Source organism: Chrysoperla carnea, chromosome 5 (assembly GCF_905475395.1).
Source record: "Chrysoperla carnea chromosome 5, inChrCarn1.1, whole genome shotgun sequence".
In the NCBI taxonomy this organism is placed as follows: domain Eukaryota; kingdom Metazoa; phylum Arthropoda; class Insecta; order Neuroptera; family Chrysopidae; genus Chrysoperla; species Chrysoperla carnea.
In genome coordinates, this window is record NC_058341.1 from 7,140,630 (window position 1) to 7,165,174 (window position 24,545).

At 27.9% G+C, this 24,545-nt stretch overlaps 1 protein-coding gene across 1 annotated transcript in view; it reads right to left on the minus strand.

Annotated features, from left to right (window-relative positions):
* The window catches only part of LOC123301777 (rho-related GTP-binding protein RhoN-like), a 102,309-nt gene extending 81,791 nt beyond the window's left edge, over positions 1-20,518 (minus strand). Inside the window, exon 1 of the mRNA XM_044884676.1 lies at positions 20,446-20,518. The gene's annotated coding sequence lies outside the window, so the exon portion shown is untranslated. The remainder of the gene's footprint in view (positions 1-20,445) is intronic.
* Between the last annotated feature and the right edge of the window lie 4,027 nt (positions 20,519-24,545).

Sequence of the window (24,545 nt, forward strand, 5' to 3'; positions counted from 1 at the left end):
TCATAATTAGTCAATTATTTTCCTTAACATGTAACCTAAAATCACTCCGGAAAAGAAGAAGTTTTATTGTTCAAATTTCTTCGAAAAATCGAAAATTTCGGGAATATATTTCTGATTCGCATAAATTCAGTTTATAGGAGTATTCAAAAATTCACTCGGTAGGATCATTAGACCATTTGCAGAATTTTCATCAAATTTGCTCCGAGAAAGCTTTTTTCTCACAGAATTTTTAGTTTTATGGCGAAAAAAATTTATTTTATCGTTCAATGGAGCAAATTTTTGAATTTTTTGGGTAAAACTACTACCATAAACAAAATTTAATGGAAATTTTTTCCAATTTTTTCTAAGGGGTACCCCTTAAGAAAAAACCGAAAATTTCCGGAAAATTTTTTTGTTTCTGATTCGAATAAAACTCAGTTTATAGAGGTATTTTAACCCAAAAAATTTAAATATATGCTCCAATGGATGATAGGATATATTGTTTCCACGATATAACTGAAAATTCTGTGGGCAGAGAGATTATCGGAACAATTTGGCCATTATCAGGTCAGTATCACCAGCTTTATTCGCCACTATTTTTCCCGTGTATAAGTCTTTTTTTTTTATTGTATAGAGATAAAAAATTATTAAAATATATCGTAAAAACAAAATTTCAAAAAAACTAAATCCATATTAAATTAAAAATGTAAACAAAAAAGTACGTGTTTAATAAATATGGAATACATTTTTATTTTTTGTGTATACAATATGTAACATAGACACCAAAAATAAACCAAAAAAAAAAATAATTACAATTCTTTTTAAATGTACAAATATTTTTAATTAAAAAGCAAACCAGAAATAGTAAACAAATAAATAAAACAAAACAGAAATAAATAAAAACGATTAAGTGTATGGAGAGAACAGCTGCGATGTGATCCAGAAGGAATCTCACTAGAATAAATTGATTGAAAATGTCTACTGTAACAGAAAAAGGTCTTTTCCAGAACAGATGGATCTTATACGGTCTACAAAAAAGATTATTAGGTTTGAAACTTTTTCAGATTTGATCAGGAGACTCCAGAAATCGTATAATTTCTTCCAACTCCCGATATCAACATAAATCCTCCAGAGTTTAGTAATAATTATTTTTTTGATTATTTGTTCCATATTTAAATAAACTCGACCATTTTTAGCATCTCGATTAGATCAATTTCACAATGACTCGCCTTACCTACACTTAACCGTAGCAATTCTAGAGATAATGTACAATACTTATCATTCCATTAACACTCAACCATTTTTTCGGGAAAATATTACTTTTGCAGTTCGTTAAACTTTTGTAATTCTCGATCTAGTTTCTTGGTCTCTTTTTCTAGACCAATTTCACGGTATCTATGAGGATCATGAAAGATTAACATTCTACGATTTTGTTTAACAAAAAATTTCAGAACGGTAAAACAGAATTAGCAAATATTGCTGCAGAAATAAATTTAATCAAGATGTTAGAATAATTAAATTTAAAACTTTATATCAATTTGTTCACCAATAAAAGAAATATCATTATTATAGCCAAATATCCAAATTTATTTTTAATGAATCTTTATATGAAAATTGTACATAAATAGATTTTGATACGGATCACTAAAACGTAAACTAGATACAAACAAATTTTCAACCAAAACTCAATGAAGTAGGAAGAACAAGCAAGAATCATTGAAATAAATAATATAATATAATGAAATATATAAAAATAATAAAAAAAAATATATATATTACGAATATAATAGAATTATTTTTGTATATATTCACTACTGAACTGAGACTGACTGATGATATTAATAAAAGAAAGGCATGTATATTCACACGATAGTTTTCAATTTATATTGCACGAATGTGAGAAAATGAATTTTCTTAGGAAGTTACTGAGATATCAACTTGCACCCGAGATATTACCAATAGTAGGCGATTTTAATCGATATTTAAAACTACTACTTATTAAATCGTTAAAACGACCAATTTTTGTATCTTTTGGAAGAAAAATTTGCTCTAGAAATAGATTCTTATTCAAAAAAAGGACAAACAATTTCGTTCTACGTTTTAAAATTGTTCTAGAAATATGATTAATAATCTGTTTTACACATTTTTGTACGATTTTTATTTCTTTATTTCATTGGGAATTAGTCATGAAAGTTCCAAATTGAAAATAAAATTATCAGTTTCTAATCAACGAGAATTAGAGGTGTTGCGGGGCACCCGATAGGAACTATGTTCATTTCATATCATCGTATATTATAAATGTAGAGCTTACTTCTTTATTTACAAGATATTCTTCTGAAAATTTAAGGTATTAGTTTTAGAAGTTGTTTGTACTTGTTGGTACTTGTTTTATTCTTGAAAGAATATAATTTTATAGCTACTTTTACCCTTTACTGTATGAATTAATTATAATATGAGTTTAAAAAAGACATACTTCTGATTTAGTAGTCAACTCAGAATATTTCGTATGACAAAATATAAAATTTCCTTGTACTTTAAATTATCTATATTATCTTTAACTTCTGATAACTCACTTTCAAAACTCTTTCAAAAATGAATCTATTTTCTATACTAAAAAGTTTTAGTTTCCTAAATGACCTAGGTTGGTTTTTGGTGTCCTTTTTTGTTGCTAATTTTTTCGTTTTACCTTCGAGCCCACACACAAATTAGAACGTTCGATAAGGAACATAGTTAAAAAAATACGTCATTTTAAACAACAGCCTTTAAATAAAGAACCTTGAATTTTGATGGAAAATTTCTTCCACCGACTAAAAAGCAGCTTCAAGATTAAGAAATAAAATAGTTGAAATACATCTATATACGGCAGATCGCTAGACTATATTCGACAGATTTCTTAGCGCTAGCGTTTGATTAAACATAACAAATATATTAATAAACTTTATAGTTAGGTTCATTTCATTTCATTTTCATTCTTCTTCCTGAGTTTGTAATAAAAAATGTTTTTCTGCTTGGTATTTTTATTTTTATTTTATTTTATTTATTTATATACAAAGTGAGGAAATTTCATGGTGTCATCATCAGCATGAAAAGAGCATCCATCTCATCAAGATGATGAAATTAATAAAAAACCTTTTTTTTTGTTTATGTCAAAAAATAATAAAAATATATGAAAAAACATGATTTTTAAAATAGAATTTTAATTTAAATATTTTGAAATCTATTTTACAAGAACAAAAAACATGCATGCGAGATTATGTGCTTAAAGATTTGTGAGAAAACGTGTTCTTTGATATAATGACTGATCTAATTTGGTAAATAGTCGCAGAAACGAAGCACTGAAGTTTGAAAATTTAAACCGTAAGACGGATTTAAATGCGGCTTTCAGCTTTCAATAGATCGTCAGGAAAATTTTTAACCTAAATTGATTTAAAAGAAATTAAAAAAATGAAATTTGCATAAGTAATTAAATTCGATTACTGGTGATGAAAATGATTCCAAATGACTTGCTACTTGAGGGTTTTTTGGGGTCTCTGAACACAAATATTGGGACAGAATTGGTCTCTGGCGTACCTGATGCTCAGGGTGAACGGTATCCCCGTTGTATCTTGGAGCTTTCGGGAAATTCGTCGCATAAACAGACCAAACTCGTTACTCGGGGGTTTTAGGGGTCGCTGAAGACGTATATCGGGACAGAATTGTTCTCTGACGTATCTGATGCTCAAGGTGAACGTTTTCCCCGTCAAAATTGATTTTCGAGGTATCAAGTGCCCAGAATGTCTGAGGTACCCTGGGCAACCTCCCGATCGCCGCCGGATATTTCTTTGGTTGTCGGTGAATTCGCATATTCTGTCAATGGAGTCATATTTTAATAATTCATTTACCGATATTCTTCTGTCTTGAACTTACAAAGTTCACTGACAAAACACTATTGTTTAATAAAAAGCTGTTTTTTTTTTATGAAAACTTTTAAATTTCTTGAAATTTTTCCACAGTAAAGACGTCAGTTTGGAAAAACAGAAAATGACTGATGACCATAATACGTATCTTTCATGTAACATGACTCATATACATATTAATAAAACATTTCGTTTTTCTATAAAATTTAACTTAATTACTTACATTATTTTCAAATTAATTTCATAATTTCCTAGTAGATTAGAAATATTGTATGGGATTTTAATTATTTCCACATTTGTGACATTCACAAACTTAGTTCTTTTATTTTGCATTTTTAATTAAACATGCAATGGAAATGATAATTCATTTCATTTAAAATGATTTTGAATTTATGAGAGATATCAAGATGCAGATTTACCAGCGAAAAAAGTTAAGGTAGGATTGCTGCCTCTCCTGATTTGATCGGGAGATTCCACGGTTTAGTTAATAAAAAATTTTTTTGATTATTTATTTAAGGTAGTAGCACAATCGGTAATAGATTTTGCATTCAGAATTTAATGAAACTTGGTATAGTTGTCCATTATTATATTAAAATTAACCAGGTAAATTTTTATGAGCCTTCAGAGAACTGAAAAAAAGATATTTTAACATTGATCCTTATGGGAAATCACAGATTTTATTTTATTTCACAAAACTGGACGTTCAGATTTTCAGTTCTCTGAAGACCCCTAAAAATATAACTGGTTAATTATGATATAATAATGAAAAACTATGCCAAATTTCATTATATTCTGAATGCAAAGTGTATTACCGATAGTACTACCTTAAGACTGTTTTGAGTAGCTTTTATTTTAAATTCCTTATTTGAAGTGCAAAATGTCACTGTATTCCTCCCCACTTTTTTGGTTTAGATAGCTCCCGACTTCCCGGAACTTTTGAAGTGACAATCCTAGTCAAATGCATATTTACTGTCTTGCAACAATTTCTCTTTCTCATTCATCAGAAAAAAGCAATCGCTATCGCAACATACAAATAAATTTCTATTTAATCTTTATTTATCAATAAAAAACTATCTTTGTGTTTTAATTAAACTATATCATTTTAACGCCATATTGGACTGTATTTTATTTGATAATTAATTACATAATATTAATTAATTATAAACGTAATTAAATTAATTAAAATCTAATAATCTAATACCTATATTTGATTAAATCTGAAGTAGGTAATTCAGGTATAATAATATATGCATATGTCGGTATGGTATTTAATTACCACACTGTATAAACCATAAAAAAAATACAATAAATACACCGATATTGATTCTAAATTAGGTTTGGACCGATAGCTAACAAAACTTGCAAAACTGTTTTGCAAAGAAAATGACTAATAATGTCAAGCAGTCAATATAAAAGTCATAATAGACGTAGAAATACAGCACTTAAACGGGTCAACTGACTATTTTGTGAGCAGTAAAATGGATCGGAATGCGGTTTTGTGTATTCGATTCGTCCGGACGTCTACAAATTTTGTGAACAAAACTGATGAGTCTTAAATGAAAATCTGGATAAGCTGGAAAAGCTGGAAATTAAATATCGATGGAAATGAGTTTAATTTTGTTACTCGGGGGTTTCTGGAGCCACTAAACTCGAATATCACAAGGAAAATTGTCGCCGGAGTACTTGGTACCTAGGGTGGGCTGTATACCTCTCGCCTCTTGAAGTTTTACGAGAATGTGTAATATATTTCGCCGAAACTCGTTATTCGAGGCCGCTGAACACCATTATCAATATGAAAACGGCCCCCGAGGTACCTGATGCCTCCTAAGTTAATAATTAGTAAGAAAAAGACGAAACTTTAGATAAGTTTAATCGAAGCAAGTTACTGACTATTGACAAAAGATAGACTCACGATCTACAAATATACTGTTTGGGAAAAAACACGCTAAAGAAATAATATTGATATTTCATTTTGTTCAGTATGTAATTTGTATATCATATCTGTAATAAAATTGCCTATAAATAAAAAGAAAGTAAATTATTGTTGATAATTATCACTTAGATGCTTGTATCTATGACAAGAATTAGATTATAAGACAATATTTAAAATGTTGTTAGCTGGAGGTCCGTATAAAAAATTGAAATTATTTTATATAATAGCTTACAAATTAATTACAGTATGCTTGGTTTATTCCTCGCTCCAATAATGTTTTTATAATTCAATGTTTTATTGTTTGTATTTTAACAACACAAAAAACAGCATCTTGTGTTCCGATTTGGCGGCCAACATATTTAATTTCAATAGATTTATAAACTTATTTTGTTTTTTTGCACAAGCGATTTTCTTATTCGAGACAACAGAGCTATTTGTATTGTTTCAATGACAATGAATTTTGCGTTTTCTTCAATGCTAATTGGCCTTCATTAAAATTTATTTGTACAGGATTTTCGGAAATATCAAAGTATGGATATTGTTCTTTTTATTCCCATCGCTTCCACCATATTTTGATGTAATTGAAAATAATCAATGTCATTGCGTACAGTGATTGTCTGTCTGTGGCAAAGTAGCTCCCAAGTGGATGAACTGATATTGTTTATTTAAAAATTCCCAGAGAAACAAACCGCATTTTTCAACGTGATTTTCTATTTTGTGGAGCTTTTTTTTAAATTTCGTGTTTTTCAACTTTTGATTTTTATTATAGGCAAATTCTTTTAGTCTATGCAGTTTCTGCCTGACGAACTTGATATTTTTTGTATACAGCAAAGTTTTTTTTATTATTAAAATTGTATAAAAGTTTTAGTTATAATAATTTTTTGTTTGGGTATATATTTTTTTTAATGTTTTTTAATTTGTTTCAATTTCTGAATTCATTTTTAAATCATTTTGTAGGTTAATTAAAATCAGCACCATAAATTGAAGAAATTATTTATGAACAACACAAAAAAAAAGTCAAATTATATGAATTAAAAATGTATTATTTATTATATACAGTATACCTATATTTATTATAAAAAGTTGGACGGTCCAACTTGGACCTGGCATACTGAGTATGGAGTGAAACCTGGCCTACTGGATATTCAATGGTTTCTAAAGAGTGGTTCTTTAGAGTGTTAACTTTGTGTTGGCAACCATTTTTTATTTGTAAATCGATTTGAAAATTTCTTTTTCAACAAATATTTATAAAAGTTCACTAATTAATTGGCCTCTTAGGCCGTCCGATCTAACTCCGATAGATAATTTTCTTTGGGGATATGAAAAGCCACTTATCTACGCCGATATACCAGAGATGATTGAATATGGAATACAACATTCAGCGAGTTATTGGCGAGAAATTTTTTACCGTTATCTTTATTACTTAAGCCCAAAGTTTCTAGAAGGATTCAAGTGAAAACTAAGCAGTTTTCAAGTTATTGCAAAGTTAAAACTATCATTGTAACCAGTACCAACTTTGAAATGAAATTGAGAATATACAAAAATTCTTTATCACTAAAGCTTGGCTTTCTTTGTGCTCTAAACCGAGGTTTCAGATTGGCACCTTATGTTATCAAAAATGGCGATTCTTCATCACACAATGCCATACGACATTATGAGATCTAAGATGTCTTATCATATTGGACGTTTATTGAGGTTTAACTGTATGATAATATATACTTACTATAGCCAACGAAAATGTATTTTTGTATAACATAATTTTTTTTATGACTTTTTTAATTAAATATCTGATAATATAAAGTTTTGTTTGTTGGAAAGCTTGAAAGTTTTATATTTACGAAAAAAAAAAATAGTTTCAATGTAGAAAGATAATTAAATTTTTCGATGTCATTGTTCTAGAAAAATTAATTTCTGAATAATATCCAGAAACCAGTATTAGATGATAAAGTTTTCAATTTCAACTAATCCAAAATAATTACAAACGAAGACCTATCGAGAGATGCGTCAGTTTGAAAAACCCTAATCAAATTCTTATCAATCCCATTTTTTTTATACACTACCTACTTTTCTGTCATTAATTTAGAACTTTTGCCCTATATATTCGAATGAATTTCGAAGAGTAGAGTAAATTTTTTGAAGAGTAGAGTAAATTTTTATATCTGAGTAATTAAACTTTACAAGAGCATTGCCTTTATGCGGCTTAAATGGTTAGTTAATGCCGTCTAGCATTTTGTCTTTAATTAAAAATACAAATGCTATGTAATTTGTACCAATTTTTTTAACCTTTTTTTAATAATTTACAAAGTGTGTCATCGTTTGAATGCATTTACAAAAATACTATAATTAAGAAAAATATGTATAATTAATTTCTACATTTTAAAAACACAGTTAAGGTAGTTTTCTAGTTAAATGTCAGTGTTGTTTTTAATAAATTAGAAAAGTGTGGGCCCGATTTGTTTTGGTTTACTAAAATTCCAAAATTTTTGAGTCTTTAACAACACCACTAGTTGAATCATATCATCGATATTTTTACGCTTTACAAACTTGGGACTAAAATTAGTATACCTTGATATATATTTCATTTATACAGGATAAATTAATTTGTTCGCCGTTTGTGGAATGAGATATACCCAATATAAAGAAGGTATACCGAGTATAAAGAAAATATATACTTTTCTATATATCTCGAAAACGGTTCTTAACATTTTTCTTACCATTTCTGACGAATTTTTGGTACCCAAGAAAACGACCTTACTCATTTCTTTGCAAAAATAAGAAACAACCTATAAATTTCAAGTTGTATAGGTGTTTTTAATATATGTATATACAGATACAATGTCTTAGTATTATACACTATTTTCACAAATAATACAAGAATATAATAAGAGCATGTTTTTATGGAATGACTATAACGAGTGAACTACCATACAAAGATATGGCCAAAAATGATCTTTGTATGAACTCGAGAACTGTAAGAGATGATTTTTAATGATTTCAACAAGTCCCATACAAAGAAAAACCATATGCATCAATTATTTTGATGAGTATGCAACCATGAATCACATATGTTTACAAAAGTTGTTTATTAGTAGCAAAGAATGCAAAGTGTGTAATTTTACACATCCATATTTTACAGATTGTTAAAAATAAAATTTATTTTTATTACATCGTCCCCTGCAATGATTCTTCGTTTTGTCATAATTTTAACGACCTTTTGTTATAATTTCTATAATGTACACAGTTAGTTAGCATATTTTAAACGGGCCTCATTATTTCTGTCACCAGGCCCAACATCATATTTGATAAAATCAATTTCATACAATCATTTTAATTAAGAATATACGTGCGCCAAGGCAATTGTGGATAAAACATTTGATTATTTTTATATGAAATTGAACTAAGTCTAAATTAATTTTGAAAATTTTAGAGGGGGTTGCCCGATTATTTAAATCAATAAACGACTTCAAAAGCAGTCACATTTAACATTGGTCTTATGGAAAAAAGGTAAATGGACGATAAGTTTTCATAGATTTCTCCAAAACTAGTCGATGGAAATGTGCCCGACTATTAAAGGATGTATGGGCACGGTAGTGGGGACATAGCTTGACGAATATCAGAAAAGTACGAATAAAATTTTTCGATGTCTGGAGTAATTTTCAAAATATTGAAAATTGAAAATTTTGTTTAATTATTTAGCTTTCGATATTTCAAAAACCAAGGCAGACATTCATCTCTACATTCATCTCGTCAAAGAGAAGTTATTTTTTTAATTGTAATAATTATTTGGTTTTTAATCTTCGATTTTTGAACTGCTGAGACAAATTTAAACACATTTTTAAATGAACCAATTAAAAAATATTAAAATTATTGTTCTTTTTTAACAATAATTTCAAGAAAATCTATTTTATTTATTTTGTTGTGATGCGTATAAACACGCGCCGCAGCGGTTTTGTTTGGTTGTTGTACAAATTATTATTAAATTATTAACCGCACATTAATTATAAATTATTTTATTTATAAATATTACGCATTTACCACCATCATTATGATTATTATGATTATTATTACGTTGTGGTTTTTTGTATGACAAACTAAAATATAATAAATATTATTAAACAACATCATTTACAACAAAGTGTAGATCGTAAGATTACGACACATTTAGAGATCATATTATTAGATGGATTTCTAGCTTGAAAAATTCAGTCTGATCCGAATGTCGTACAGTGGAGTATTTATATCAAATTTCAGATCAAAAATCAGAAAAAATTCAGATTGCTTAAGGCAAAAGTAAAAAAAAAAGCAAGCCGTTTCCCTGCAAAACTTTGAAATAATTACATAATCACGTTACGTGGAAACAGAAGCAAGCATAGATAAGATAAAGAAAAATTTGCAGAAGAAAATGAATAAATTGGGCTTGAAGACCAATATGATATTGGTTGGCGATACCCACAATACTTCTGGTGGATGGCCCTATTCAATACTTATGCTAACTTAAGTAGTCTTGTATCTGTCTCTATACCACACCAGGATTGTAGTAAACGCCATGCATTTCTTACCGTATTCAAAAATTTGTCATCATCTTACGGGATAATAAATTGTATACGACAAACACAGGCCTTTGTACTGAATTACTATAAAGTTTACACATTATTAATAGATATTTTGTTTTTGTTTTGAAGAACACTCAAACGCAGACAATTTACTTAGAATTTATAGAAAACTATCGAAGATACCTTGAACAAACAAACAAAAATTACGAAATCGAAAACAAATTTGATATATTTATTTTAATAAATCATGATTTTAGGTCTTTTAGATTCTAGAATTACACAAATTTGAATCCAAAATTAGTTTCACCCTAAATTAAATAAAAATCCATTTATTAGTTTCGTTTTTTCGAATTAAAGTTTGAAGGAATTTTAAAGATTTATTGAAAAGAAAATAATTCTATAAGAAAACGTAAAGATAAGAAATTTTTCACCTTGAAAGCTAAAAGAAAAACAAGTTAAAATAAATAAATGAGATAAATTCAGCTGATTCGCCTACACTGAATCATTCAGTAATTTAAAACATAAAAACCAATTATTAATCTATCATGTATTATTAATATTAAACATATTTTCAAAAAAAAATTGGAATTAATTAAACTAATTATTATTATTTTTTTAATTAAAAACACGCAAAAATTATCCATTTTAAGTAACATAAACAAGTTTAACATTTAAAAATAATAAAAATATACATTATTAAAATATTTCTTTTGGATATTTCAAAAGAAAAATTGTAATATATATTTCACATTATTATCATTCTTATTAAAAACACCTCCATTTAATTTGTAAAAACGCCCACCCACATCAAAATCCATTTAAATTATCAATGCCAATAAAAAAAAAATACTGTACCTACTGTAATTTACATTCATAAATAATATTAATAATAATTTGTTAAACCTTATACAACGAAAATGATCATTCAATGAAAAACATACCCAAGAAGTAATTTCTTCTTTAAAGTATTCAATTAGGTCAACTAGGCAATTTGTGTGACGTAAATGTAATAAAATACTCTAAAAATATCGTAAAAGCGTCAAAAATCAGTTTTTTTATGTTTTGTTTTTGGAAAGAGCCGTAAGGTTAGGTTTTTTGCATAAACAGAATCTGTGATAAATTTTCTTTATGATGAAAACTTTTATGAAGCTCAATTATCGATTAATTTTTGTACAATTACCATTATTGTGAGTTCTTACATAAGTTATTGTGTTAAAAATCACACTTTTAAAATGAAGCAAGTGAAAACAAACAATTGACTGAGTTAATTTTTGAAATACCATGTATAGACACTGTTGATTACTCTATCACATTATACATGTCACACATACATAACTGATAATCCCATATAAATACATACTATAAAATTTTTCCATCTAATGTGTGCCCTCGTGAGTAAACAGTGATGTTTACAAAAAAAATGTTTCAAACAAAAGTTGTTTATTTTTTGATAACGAAAATTTTTGTTCTATCTCTAACGGTTTACAAGATGAGTCCTACGGATCCATGCCCAGTTGACCTATGTTGCTTATATACGTTATGAGTGCGCTGTAAAAATTTGATATCTTTTTTCGTTTTTGAGTTATCGTCTTCACAGACTGACGGACGGACGATCAACCGAAAATGGACTAATTAGATGATTCTATGAACGCCTATACCAAAATTTTTTTGGTAGCATCGATATTTTTAAGCTTTACAAACTTGGTACTAAACTTAATATACTATGTATATTTCATATAAACGTGGTATAATAATTCCTTAACAAGCTCGGCTATGTCTTAAAATATATAATATATAGTGGTCATTTTTCCCAATAAATGAGTATTTTCTTTCTATGATAATAACCTATATAATCACTAATAATACTAATTATATGTTGTATATGTCAAATAAAACGATATGACTAATTGAAATATTAATGAATGTTGGTTAATAACGAATAGAATCATTTATTATTATTAATATCAATAATTATTGTAATCACACTTCTTCTTTTTTTTTAAATTTAATAATTTAATACAATAATGGATGCCCTATTTTATTTTTATATGAATTTTGATTAATTTAAATCATTACTGTCAAATTTGAAAAGTATTTGCAGTACGGGTTAATTTAGGCTTAAATAAAAAAGCTCCCTTATTCATTTTTATGATTAATTTAAAATATTTTTTTATGGTTTTATGAAGCTTTTAATAAATAGGGTAACATGTGGTACCTTGAGTAAAATGTACCTTAAATAATTCGTTCGTTTGATATTTACTGGGCAGCATTTGCATTGCAATGGGGGGTATGAACACTCATTAAGCGTTTTTTACTGTATTTGATTTGAGGATATTTAATTAAATTATTTGCATTAATCTCATTCCGCTAAATACATCTTATTTAACTGATTACAAATTAACATATAATTATCTCATAACTTAGACTGTAAACACTTGAATACAGATTCTAATCCAAGGGATTATTTTATGTATGTACAATATCAGCCAAAATTAATTATATATTAATAAATGGAATATATATCTATATTCGATATCTCTCTAAATATAGATAGATCAATGTATTAATTATTGACTTCCTGATAGAAACTTATTGTTTTCATTCTAGAAACCAAAAATTTTATGATTTTTTAAGGGTTCGAGATGTGGTTGCCAAAACGAATGCTTAAAAAATTGAAAATTTGCTACAAAATGCCTTAAATATGGGATTTTGTATAATGACATATCGATATCTCTACCACTGGTTTTCGTTTTCGTCCTTGTTAATTGTTTTTTCGTAAACTAAACAGTCAATTACCTTCGAAGTATGCTCAAATATTTCTAATTTGTTAATTTACACATCCAGAGTGACTTTTTTAAGTGAACATATCCTTCAAACTCGAAAAATAACTTTTATCGATAAAAATGTTTCAAGCGAAAAATGTCGAGTGTCTATAGAAGCACATCTTACGCCAACATAAAACTTTACCTAGGTTTTCAAGCTCAATGAAAAGCTCACTTTACTCCATAACTGGTAATCGATAGATAAACACTTTTAACATTAGAAAATTCTTATTGAATAAAAAAGTAACATTTTTTGTCCGAAACATTTTTCCGCAAACCGTACAGTTTAGGCAAAAACGACCTAAAAAGTTTTACCCAAAATTATGCCATTAAAAATAGATACTAATGCAAATATTTATCGTAAGCAAAGTTTTGGTAAATAAATTCTACTAAAAGTCATATCCACCATAAGACTTGCTAATATCATGATTTACACCTGTCACTTATAAGTAATTATGATGCCTATTGATTATTAATAATAAATATTAGTTGGAATATGAATTCATAATCAATTTGGTATGTTATATTTTAGGATAAAATCAAAGTTAGATATAATTATTATCAACATAGATAGTTATTATTATTACAACAGCGGCTCCAAAATGAATCTCTAATGATTTGAAATTATGATTTATTAATGTCATAATATAGAACACATATTTGCTAAATATATATCCATCAAAATATTCAAAATTAAATTTCATTCAAATTTAAAGTTCATCCAAAATATATTCAAATCAAATATTATATCGAGCGTAAAGTAGATACATTTGAAATTCATTCATGAATATCGAAATCGAACGTGCCTTCTAATTATCGCTCTACATGGCTCTTATACATGAGTGGGAGTCTAATATCTATTCGTTCTATCTTCTATTTGATGTGCCTAGTTTAAAATAAGTCTAGAATTCAACTTTTGAAGCTTTCGATAATTATCGATAATTTCGAATTAAACATAAAATCATTTTAAAACTATGTTCCCTATCGAAAGTTGTCGTTCGGATTTGTTTGCGGGTCGGCAAGAGAAAATCAAGAAAAGTGTAGCAAAAAAAAAACGACATCAAAAACCGACCATTTTCACTTAGATCAACTTGTTCAATCGATTCAGCTTGTCATGAATTTTGAGAATATGCAAAAATATTTTTATAATTTGTCAATTTATAGTTCTTTTCAAAATTTTAGGTTTTTTTCATTTAAAAAAATGAGTTGCGAAAGTGAGTTATCAGAAGATAATAAAGATAATGTAAAGTAAGTACAAGGAAAATAAAAATAGTAAATATCCTGATAAAACCAAATGTAATGTACGCAGCACATATTGGGTTGATTACTATATCAGAAGTATGTCTTTTTTCTATCAGAAGAATGGAACCTAATAATTGATAAAAAATGGTCCAGTGTGGGGAGAATAAACTCAATCAATCGAATTAATTTCCGCATTTGAAGTTACTGATTAATTCCATATGATAAAATTGAATTTAAAATTAATAAAATAATAAAATAACATTATTTCATTAATTTATTTTTGTTTCAAATAAAAACCAATATATAAACCAAACTAATTAAACTAATTAAAAAAAATATTTTTGTGTTTTTCAATCACAACCAAAATAATAAAATAATAACATAATATAAAATATATAATTTTATTAATTATTTTGTTGTTATGTGTGTTTTATATTTTCATGTTTTAAAATAATTTTTGTAATTTTATATAGTTATTAAGGCCTGATGTTGTCCGGGATTAAAACTATAATGGTATGAAAATTAGCGCAACGAAAAAGTAGATTACAAGACGGTTGGATATTAAATATTTCGCATTTGAAACTTTGTGCCGTCTGGAATTCTGGAAACTCAGAACAGTTGTATTAGCTGCGTTAACTGGTGCTTATTTATGCATAAAGCTGTGAAAATTTTCAATTTTAACATCTTTTTACATGTCATTTAAACCCATCAGCACTCGCGTTTAGTTAAAAATGAGTTTAATTATTAAGAAATTTAAAAAAAAAAAATTAATTAAAAAAATTTTTTAGAGAGTTCCACACCGAAGATGAGTTCTAAAGACGATATTCATTCTGATATTCATTTCTTCTCTAAATTTCATCGTTCCATCTTGTATGTGGAAGAAAGAATGCATGAGAAAGAAAGACAAAGTTAAAAAAAATAAATCATATTAGTAGAAAATATTGTAATTTAGTTTAATGAGGGTTTATGAAATTCTTGAATGTGTCCTTTTTTTGAATAAATATGGTTCGTTTAACCACATAAATGACATTACACAATGTCCAAAAAAACCATATATAAATTACATTTAATTTATATTATGAATTCGAGCTCCAATGATTCTGGATCAAGAATACAAGAAAACACAATTCTAACTTTTCTATTATTGTAAGGTTTTTTGTTATATAGAGTATTTAAGGTTGATAGGACATTAAGGCAGTGTACAATTAAATAAACTTCAGAATTTTTGATATGTTATTAATTGCTCTCTCGCATACGTCGAAAATAATTTTTTGAAAAACAATCAGACGAAGGATTTTCAGCGAGAAAAGGAGAAGTATTTTTTAACACCGAAATCGCCAAGAATACCAAAAACAATTTGAATGAATAAATAGGAAAATTGAAAAATTTTTGACCTTGTTCATTTAGAATACCTATCGATTTTAAGGATCCTCTTGGCTAAAAACAGTTTTTCGCACAATTTCCAGATTCAAATTTATTTTTCAAAAGTATTTTGCGTAATTTTGATTGTGGTGACTACCTGTATGCGTGTTTAATGAGGGATTATTAAAATCATTTTTTTTGTCTCCGTAAAATAAGTCACATAATATACAATTTTTTCCCTAATATTGTAAAAGATTTTAAAGAAAAAAAGGTAGGTACAGTATTTTTATAAATAAAAACAAAAAAACATTTAAATAAAAGAGAAAAAACTGAAAGAGAAGGGTCTTTTTTTTTAACAAATATACCCTCGTAATTTTTGTGTTTTTCTAAAGAATTTCAACCCTCCAACATTCCAATTGTAAGCCTGTGAAAAAATATGTACCACACGAGAGATAATAATTATGTTAGGTTTTTTTATGTACTCAGTGTATTCAATATAATTTGTGTTATGTAAGAATTTTTAATTTTCTGTTACGAAAGTTATTGTCTTTAAGTGAAAAAAACAAACAAAATTGTCTTTATCGTTCGTTAAATAACTCCAAAAGTTGTACAAAAAGTTTAGAGGGAAAAATAAGTGTACGATACACTTATTTCAAAAAAAAGTCAAATTTTTTAAGTTATTTGACGTTAAATACTCCGAATTTTATTCGCTAATAACTCTGAAAGTAATGACTTTTCAAAATATACTGAATAAATGACACTTTTTGCTTAGATTTCGTCACTCTATCGATTCCCGTTGTCAATTTCTAGATGTATTTTCCACCCTATAGCCCTCGGCACTCCTATAACTATCTAGAGAGTAAATGAAGCTTTATCTCCAATTTTCTTCGAAATCGGTGATTTAAAGATTTCGTCTTTTTTTTTCACCTCGTTTAGTAGAATGTAAAGAGATGCTTACCTCACAGGACTCAAAATTTAAAAAGTAGCGAATTGAATGGCAATGCTTGATCAAAAGAATCCGTTTTTCGTATTTTTTGGGACAAGATTGAATCAATCCTAAAGGGATTCCAAGATAATATTTAAAAATTTCTTTAGAATCTAATTTGCATGTCAGAAAAACTTCGTACCTCTTAATATTTTTGGAGCAGCAAATTTTAGACCACAAATTTCTTAATTACCCTATTTTTTATTATTTTAGTCAAGTCTCCTTGTGCTAACTAAAAATATTATTAGGCTCACTAAATCATTCTTTACCTAAACAAAAAATTAATATATTTTATACAAATTTGTGAAAAAACTTTTCTTAATTTTTTTTGTATAATAAGAAAAATGGACATTTAAGTAAAATACACATTAATTCATTTTTTTTGTGAATGTTATTAAATATTAAAATTAATGATTATACGAAAACTTTTTTCTTAACTATTCTTCATGTAATAAAAAAAAAATTTTTCTCTTTTTCTACCTACTTTGGCCTTCACGTTTTAGAGTGAAAATTTACATTCATTCGTATTTTAGAAAAAGATGAATTCTTAGTTTTGTGAAAAGAAAAAGATGAGAACAATTTTAGAGTTATTAAGAAAATACTAACAACAATAAACCAAAGAAAAGAATATAAAAAAATAAAAAAACAGAAAATTGTAATATTTTCATTGTGAAAATGTGAAAATTTTATTTATATTGTTGAGATGTTTTTGGATAGATAGCAAAGCAAACAGCGGGTGGAAATGTGTTGTCATTTTATTTTTATTTTTTTTATAATTTATATTTTAAGATTATAAACATTATTTTTTTTTATATACAGACAAAATGTTAAATTTTTCCTTTTGACATCCAATTTTCTTTCAAAAACTTATTTCTTTTAATGATATATAAAATGTAAACGATTTTCCGGATTATTATAGTATAATTTATTATCGTTGAGAAAATTATCTTTATAATTATGGTATGTAAGTTGCCGTGGGTTTTCAAGCTCAATTAAAAGCTCAATCTACTCCATAACTTGTAATCGACAGATGAACGCTTTAAATTAGAAATAATTTTTTGTTCGAAGGACAATTGGTTTTACAAAATCTATGCACTCTTCGAAAACAATTTTCTAATAATTCAAAATGTTAAGTCTTGGTATTTTTGCCAAGATTGACATTCCGTTTATTTGTCGAATGCTTACTTTTATATGATTTATAAAACTCGATAAATTTTGATAACTTCTGTTACTATTATAATCAAATAAAAAGTTGGTTAACCTCATTGATAAGATTACTTTTGTTACAAAATATGAAACTTTGTTCTAAATTAAAAATTGATTAATAGACCTTTTTTAATAAGTGCCCAACTTTCTTTGCATCCTTGAGACCAGGAAATCTGACCAAAAAAAAAAAAAACGTTTTCGCATCTAAAAAGCTCTATAATGTTTGTAAGTTTGATCGCAATCTATACCATTTTATTTTCTTTTAAATATCACGCAAGAATTTATTTCATTTAGAAAATTTTTATCACTATTTTTGCAAAAATAATAACAATTATACATTTTTATCAATGTTTGTTTTTAAATATTTGCTAACAAAAAAACATAATTTTATATTTCTGATAAACTATCAGTGAATTCCTTCTTCATGGACAATAAGTTATTGGTTGTGAACATTACTCTCAATTTATTGGTACGGGCTCCTTTAAATATGATTTAAGAGTGTAGGATTTAAATAATAATTCCTACATATAAATTTATTTTTTTTTTATAAAATGTAATGTAATATAATAATTTATTAGTAATTACATCCGTGTGTCATTAGTTTAAATAGAATCTTACGTTTTGTTGTATTTTTGTATATTTTTTTAGATATATTTCCTCCAAAAATATAGACTTATGCACTTCATTGAAAATCAACAGCAGTGTTTCAAATCTAACGTTTCATGATGACCCTTTGAACACAATCCATGTGATTTCGGAACGAAATAATTTCTTAACACATCCACAGTGGATCATTCGCTTATGAAAAGGAGGAAGGAATGATTTAAGCAGTTCTTTCGATTATTTCGACATTTTTATATGGCTTTAAACTTCAATTTAGCCTCGACAAATTGAGGTTCTAAATATAGATGAAATTCGGTATGTTAGTGTCAAATTTATATCCTTTTAGATGTTGTACTGCCAAATTTCCAGCTTACCTTTACTATTCTTACCACTCTCTCAAAACGTGCTCGTGTTTTACCATTCTAAGTGATATAGCTATAGCTATATCACTTAAAATGGTAAAATACGTGCACATTTTGTGACGCAGAGTAATACATATTGCATGTTTTCCAAAGTAAAAAAAGACATAAATGCGGCCTTTCTCAAAAAATAATGTTTTAAGAAGAAATAACTAATGAGGGAGAAATATGACTTTAGTGACAGAGGTTGGCTCATGAATTTTTTTTGTATATTGTACATATTATAGTAGGTATAATGTTTTAATTTATAAAGAAGCTGAAATTAATTAATTTCAACAGTCAGAGGGAAATTGCTTGTTATAATTCTCTTGTTTTCTTGTATGTAAGTAATGAATCTGTGTGACATTGAAAAAAAAAAATCTATAGAATTTATTTTTATCAATTTTTAATGTATTTTTATTTTTAATATGAATTAGAATTACAATCAAGTCTTTTAATTAAAAAAATCAAGTCTTTTATCCAAAATTGCTTCGGCGCTCGTACATCCTTAAAACGAGAGGTGGCAGGTTCACGGATCGAGAAAGACTTCTTGATTCTCTATTTTTCGGAGCTTAAAAATAAGCAAAATATTGAGGATCCAATTAGTAAAATGATAGAGCTTAATACATTTTTTATTAAGCAATAATCAATTCAATGAAGAAAAATTAAAAAGATTTCAATGAAAATTAAATAATAATTATAATTTTCCATGATTAACTTTTTTTTTAATCACATTAACAATAATTTAGCCTTGAGATGATTAAAAAAATTTGTTCTGGTTCATTAAATGTTGCAGTGTATGATGTGGATTCAGACCACAATAAACTTGGAAAAAAATTTTATAAAATAAACTTTTCATATCACATATTTTTAAAACGTACTAAAAAGTACAAAATAATTAAATAATTTTAATTGTAATTTAAATCTCAATTCTAAAAATTTGACGCGATTAGAAGAACAAAAAAAGAACGATTTAATTTCACTGCGCTTCCACCATATTTATAAAATTTTTATGCCGTTAATCGTTATATTGTATTTTCATACGATTAACTCATGTGTTGCGGTTTTCAGTACCCTATATCATCGAGAAATACCTTATTTTCCCAAAAATTTATCAGGTAGAAAAAAAAAAGCGATTTAAAAAATTAACTTTATGAGGTTTTTACCTTAAAAACCTTTAGAAAACGCTCTTGAAAAAAACTATGTATATTAAAATTTGGTGGACGCAGTTGGTAGAAAAAACAAATTATTCTAACAAGATTTTCACCATAGTTTTAATGTATTTGTTTGTTTGCTAGGCAACTGAATAGTGAATATATCAACCTCGAAAAAGGCTCATAAAATAGACGAAACGACTGAAGTTTTAATTCAATTTCTCGACAAAACTTTTATTATAATTATTAAATTGAATATCATGTTCAAAAAAAAAAAAAATTATTATTTAAAATTCACAAATAGAAACTTACTTCGAAAACTGCTAATAAAACTCGAATGAACCGTCGAATATTATCAAATTCACAAGAACGAATCAAGTTAAGAATTCACAGAAAATTATTTTTAATTTCACCAACAAACACTAAAATTTATTTTAAAAATCACAACAATATCAATTAATTTTTATAAACTATCAAGTTAATTTTTTATCAACACCGATTTTCGTGGGTAAACAAATCGACCAGCGATTTACATCAACAATCAACACTTTCTACGAGTAAAATTTTCTCAACCTTTGACAACAATACACACAATAAAATATATAACAAATCGAATACAATAAAAAAAAAACACACAATGTTGCGAGACAGTTAGCGCATTCGAGTATTCGAAGTTACACGATACGAGTGATAACGTGCACTCGACACAACAGCGTTGAACGCAATGAGAATAATATTTTACAACTGCGTTTATGAATTGAGTAGTTGAGTCACACATACACACCGAGCAGAAGATATGAGTTTTATTAGTGAGTAGACGAGTAATCGCAGAAACAAAGCACTGAAGTTCGACAAATTTTAGCAGAAAATTGGATTTGAATGCGAATTTCGGCATTCGATTCGTTAAAGAATGATTCCAAACTTATAACACGGGGGATTTGGGCCAATTGGTCCCTGAAGTACCTGGTGCTAATTGAGAAAAGGGAACACCATTCACTATGGGCACCAGATACCATGGAGATCAATTCTGTGATATTCATGTTCAGCGACTCCAAAAATCCCCAAATAACGAGTTTGGACTGATTATAAAACGAATTTCCCAAAAACTTCAGGAGACGTTGCGATATCTTTTACCCTGGTCACCGGATATCTCGGAGACCAATTCTGTCTCAATATTCGTGTTCAGTAACCCCAAAAACCCCCGTGTAACAGAGCTTGGAATCATTTTCATCACCGAATTGTGAATCTAGTATATTTATTTTATTTTCCTGATTCTCTTACGAGTCGAATGCCGAAAACCGCATTCAAATCCGTCGTACTGTTCAAATTTTTTGTACTTTGACTGTTTTTAGTGCTTCGTTTCCGCGACTACAGTGTAGTAATAGGTATATCCTACAAATCAATGAACAACCATATTCCAACTTACAATTTGTCTCTCTCAAATATATGTGTGTTTGTATATACTTGTCGCTGTTTTACTTTATCATGTTATACACTGAAAGTGTGGTGAATTAAAATATTTAGCTGCTCCTGTATGTGATGCTGAGCAAAAGAGTAATAAGTATATACAAGCAATTTGAGAGAGAGATAGATAATGTACTCGAATGTAGTGTTTAGGTAAGAGATAGGTATAGTTTATAATATCACATGGTCTGGCCTGTATTCTACACCTCAAAAAAGGTGTACATACACTCTGAAATGTGTGTAGTAGTAATATACTGTGTACTAGATGGCTCATAAAATTTTACTCAATTTATCAATTGATTTCTTTTTCATCGCTTCCGCAATTTTAGCTGCTTTAACTCGTCAGCACTCACGTCAACCATTCGGTAATCTTAATTTCACATTATTTCTATCACAAGTTTATTTAATTTACTGAGTACGACTTATATTAAACTAACGAAAGTACACGAACAGTGCCGAAAATTTCCGAAGAAAGTATTTTTTTGCTTACATCTTCAGTCTCGTGGTGAAAAAATTCTCAATATTTCCGAAGGACTTAAAGAAAAGAACCTGAATGACCGAGCTTTACTCGGTATTTTGAATTAAACAGCCGTAAATTTTATCACTAATATAAGAACCATTTAAAATGTCTCCACACATATACCAATTTGAATATCCCGGTAATGTATTTTATTTATTCACCTATAGATGCCAGGAAGAGTTATAATTGCAGTCAATGTTTCCTTTTTTTCTGAAAACACGGATAAAACTAAACGAATGAAAGCTAGCTACATCGATTTTTCGTCCCAAAAATCTCTTACATTCGAATTTTCATGAAAATCGGTAGAATGTGAGCAAAATGTTCATAACGCGATTAGTGACGGGTTAAAATCACATATCCGCCAGTCACACATCCTCCGCTCGCCGGATCAAAATTAACGGATGTGAAGCTATCAGAAAATTTATGATGGCTTCATTTTTTCGAACCATAATGTAATCATAAATACAAATATTTATTAGTTATGTTTATTCAACAGAATTTTCAGTAGCATTTAGTTAGAAGAAGTATAACTGTGAGTATAGATGGCTATTCTAGTTATTATATGAATATAGAATTCTATATCGAATCCATAGATATAGTAATAATAATGGTATAAGTGCTAGCAACATTACGAAAAAGTTGATTTCAAGATTTTTTATTGATCTAGGCAACTTAGATCTGTGAGCATTCCCGAAAAATTGTAGATTTTCTCAAAATAATATAAATTATAATTGCCAGGCAGTTTTGCCGACATTATATTGAATTTCGGTCTCATGAGATGTACTTTATCCCTAAAAAGTGAATGTATGATAATACTTGAGACTTTGTGTTTCGACTTTTATTCATAGATTCTGTTAGACCTAGGGAAAATTAGACGAAAATTAAGAGTAAAAACAAACAAACTTTTAACAACTCAACACAAACTTTAACAGCCCAAATCTGTAAATTTAACACCGTAGGGATAGTCAGATTTATTGGGCCTTTTCCGAAGAACGTCCTTAAGTTTAATATTGAAAGAAATATCCGGAATTCAGTCGTCTTAAAATAAACTTCCGTAAACGTTGCCAGTTCTGGTACCGTAATAATAATAAATATACAGTGAATAGGATTAAATATCCAACATCATCAGCACAAAACAAACTCCATGCTCTAATAGCACCAGCCAACAGTAGTAGTCAACTAAAGTCAAATACCAAGATTCAACTAACTACCCAACCTGCTGTTATAAGATAATAAATATAATACAAGCAATATTGCTCCAGGTCCGATTAACTAACGTTAGTTGACACCAGGTGAAAAAATTTGAATCTAGTTGATCAAAGAAGTTGATAATAAAAATTACGTTATTTCTATGTCCCGACCGATAAGCAGAATAAGCCTTTGTCTGGCAGTCATCGCCTAACAGCAAGGAAATTTTTCATTTTTTTGGATTAAAAAGACCATTCTACATTGTGTTTTATAGAAATTGGTAACAAAATTTTGCCCTAGAATTCTGTGCGAAACGCGATTCTCGGAGTAATAATGAGTCTTTCAGAGATCAGTAATTTTGGTGATTATTTTTTGCAGATTCAAGTTGGACAGTTCTGAGCAGCTTTTCTTCAATAATATCTTATCTTTTCTGGTTTATCCCTCGTTTTCCCGAAACTTTCATATGGTATACCCAGCTAAAAAGCTTCGTTACTAAAATAAGTGACACCGATTTCCCGGAGCTTTCAGATAGAAAACCTAAACTAAAATTTCATAGTTTTATAGTTTAAAATGATTTCTAGTTGATGTAACTGTTTCGAATTCGAAGGTACATAAATACGTGATACAACACCAGTTTATATTAAAAGTAACGTAACTGGTGTCAATTCTTGTTACTTTTTTTGTATGAGATACATTATTTCTACTATAAAGCCTATGTGTACAAACAGCTCATCTTTTGATTTTCAATTTACTCCGAGCTCTGATAAAACTGATACTATGTAAGGTAGTTTACTCGTGAAATAGCTTTTGAAATATAATATTAATAAAAGTATTCCTCACAATGTTAATTAAAAAAATATTAGACTATCTCCTCGAAAGTCTTTATCTATCGTATAGTAAAGTTTCGATCATAATTGACCGTGTAAATTTTGATGAGCAAATTTTTCAAAAATGTCAACATTTGTAGACAGTTTTACGAGAAAGTAAGGCCCTCATTAATTATTAAACTTCGCTTTTATAACATCATATAAAACCTTTCATATTCGAATTTCAGGTCATTTGATTTAAAGTCACAGGTCAAGTCAATAAAAACGTGCATTTTGTTAAAATATATCCCCTTAAGGACCCACAATAAAAATATTTAGCTAGATTATAAAATTATTAATTAGCTAGACCGGTTTCGATTGCTTTGGCAATCCTCTTCAGTAGCATTAAACCTCTTAAAATTAAAAAGTCTTAA